Source organism: Jaculus jaculus, chromosome 11 (genome assembly GCF_020740685.1).
Source record: "Jaculus jaculus isolate mJacJac1 chromosome 11, mJacJac1.mat.Y.cur, whole genome shotgun sequence".
NCBI lineage: Eukaryota > Metazoa > Chordata > Mammalia > Rodentia > Dipodidae > Jaculus > Jaculus jaculus.
Genome location: NC_059112.1, coordinates 48,683,420 through 48,686,399, shown reverse-complemented (window position 1 = coordinate 48,686,399; position 2,980 = coordinate 48,683,420). Strand labels below are relative to the sequence as shown.

Genomic DNA, 2,980 nt, shown 5'->3' with positions numbered 1-2,980 from the left:
GAGTTCAAAGACAGTTAAGACATATGATGGAAGTGAAAAAAAGAGGACCTCAAAAATCAGCTAGCGAGGCTAAATGAAGACGTAAAGAAATGCAAGGATAAATTCCAAGAAGCATCAAGAAAATCAGAAAATGATGTGAAAAGGAAGCCTGACAGAGGGATAGAAACTATACATAGAAAAGTAGTAGAAGAACCGGCCATATTTGCCGGTGCAGCCGGAGCCGTCAACAACAAAAAGTGCGCGGGCACTCGGCCGGTGGTCGGAGCGCTTGGGGGGGGATGTCTTACAAGCCGAACTTGAACTTGACCGTGCACATGCCCGCCGCCGCCCTCAACGCCGGAAGTGTCCACTCGCTTTCCACTAGCATGGCGACATCCTCTCAGTACCGTCAGCTGTTGAGTGACTATGGGCCACCATCGTTAGGCTATACCCAGGGAACCGGGAACAGCCAGGTGCCTCAGAGCAAATATGCTGAGCTGCTAGCCATCATTGAAGAACTGGGAAAGGAGATCAGACCCACATATGCAGGGAGCAAGAGTGCCATGGAGCGGCTCAAACTAGGCATCCTCCATGCCCGAGGCTGGTTCGAGAGTGCTTGGCTGAGACAGGACGCAATGCCAGATCCTAGTCTCATTAGATCTCAAGGTCCTGTCTTTCTACAAGATGGGAGGTTACAGTTCATCTCTCCTGTTGAGATAAAACTTTGTTTTCAAAATGGTAACCGTTTAGTTTTTTCTACCATGGTTCACTAAGCTCTATACCTACACCTTCAAAGATTGAGAAAAGATTTTGCAATAAAATTTGCATTTTAAGTCGTTAGGATGACCCGAGTTTTTTTAAATTTTATTTTTAGCATTGAATTAAAGATGCATGTGACATTACTTTACAGCAAACTGTCCTAAAGCCAGTGTCTCCATTTAACCTTCTTTTGAGCACATTTGCATCACCTGAATTGGTCTGCTCCTTTTCATAAGCTTGTCTGACTCTAAGGACTGGTAATGCACACTGACAGCACTTCACTCCTAGCTGGCTCACCTGCCACACCATAGATCCTGCTCAACAGAGCTTTGCTTAAGCATTTGCATGACTGAGTGCTTTGAAGTCCATCTTAAAGATGCACAAGTTATAAATACGAAGAAAGAGCAATCTACCAAACCTAACATGCACCCTGAACATTTTCATACTAAGGGTGTAGATTTCAGTTCTATGTTTATTGTAAGTTGATCAAAACATCTGGAAGAAAAGTGACTAAAATTGTTTGCATCTTTGTATGTATTCATTACTTGATGTAATAAAGCTTATTTTCATTAAAAAAAAAAAAACAGAAAAGTAGTAGAAAATGAAAACCTAATTAAACAAGTCCCAAACTTTCTAGAAGCTCTCAAGAATAGAGTCAGCCATGCAGAGGATAGAAACTCTGATCTGGAAGACAAGATGGAAGAAACACTTCGAGAGTCCAAAAATTTCAGTAAGTTCAAAAGTTCCTGTGAACAGAACATGAGAGAATTGTGGGATACACTTAAAAGTCCTAATATCAGAATCATTGGAATACCAGAAGGAGAAGAATTTCAGACCAAAGGCATGGAGAACTTATTTAACAAAATAATTGAAGAAAACTTCGCCAGTCTCTTAAAAGAAAGGCCCATCAAGATACATGAAGCTAACAGAACTCCAAGGGTGGAAAAGAATATTCCAAGCAAACAGGAATAAGAAACAAGCAAACGGGAATAAGAAACAAGCAAACATAGAAATATTAATATCTGATAAAATAGACTTCAAGCCAAAAATAATCAAAAAAGACAAGGCCACTTCTTACTTAACAAGGGAACAATACATCAAGAGTATATTACAACTATAAATTGGTATACACCAAACACAGGAGGACCACAGTTCATAAACCAAAATATACTTGACAATAAAACAGAAATAAGCACCAACACCACCATAGCTGGGGACTTCAATACGCCATTATCACTAATAGACAGATCATCCAAACAGAAACTCAACAGGAAAGTAAGAGCACTCAAAAAACCATAGATCACTTAGACCTAACAGACAGCTACAGAACTTTCCATCCCAAATCCACAGACTACACATTCTTATCAGCAGCCCATGGAATTCTCTAAAATACACCATATACTGGGTCACAAAGCCTGCCTCCACATATTCAGGAATATTGACGTAATTCCCTGCATGATAATAGATCACAATGTTATATTGCTAGAAATAAACAACAAAAGACCAACAAGAATCCCAGTGGCACCTGGAAACTGAACAGCACACTTTTAAACAATAAACAGATAGTGGGTGAAATAAAAAATGAAATTTCAAAATTTCTAGAAATGAATGACGATGAGAACACATCATACCAAAACTCATGGGACACAATGAAGGAGGTCCTCAGAGGAAAATTCATAGCACTCAATGCCTTTATAAAAAAGGCAGAGTGCACAGCCTGGAGGGAAGGTGAAAAGATACAGAGAAAGAAATAAGGGACATAGTCCCATTTTCATTCACAACAAAAAAAAATAAAATACCTTGGAATAACGTTAACCAAGGAAATGAAAGTTCTATACAACAAAAACATAAAAACATTCAAAAAAGAAATTGAGGAGGACTTGAGAAGATGGAAAGACCTCCCATGCTCCTGGATAGGCAGAATTAACATTGTGAAGATTACAATCCTATCAAAGGAAATATATATAGATTTAATGCAATTCCTATTAAAATCCCAACAGTGTTCTTCACAGAGATAGAAAAAATGATCTCAAAATTCATATGGAAAGGTAGAAGCCCTCCCATATCCTCAGCAAAAGGAATACCTCTGGTGGCATCACCACACCTGATCTAAAGCTATACTGCAAAGCCATAATAATAAAAACAGCATGGTACTGGCATAAAAACAGGAGTATAGACCAATGGAATAGACTTGAGGACCCAGACTTTGGGTCAAGCAACTATATCTACTTGATATTTGACA

At 39.1% G+C, this 2,980-nt stretch overlaps 1 pseudogene; it reads left to right on the top strand.

The window, feature by feature from the left end:
- Positions 1-278: 278 nt before the first annotated feature.
- On the top strand, positions 279-628 carry LOC101597685 (annotated as a pseudogene).
- The last annotated feature ends 2,352 nt before the right edge of the window (positions 629-2,980 follow it).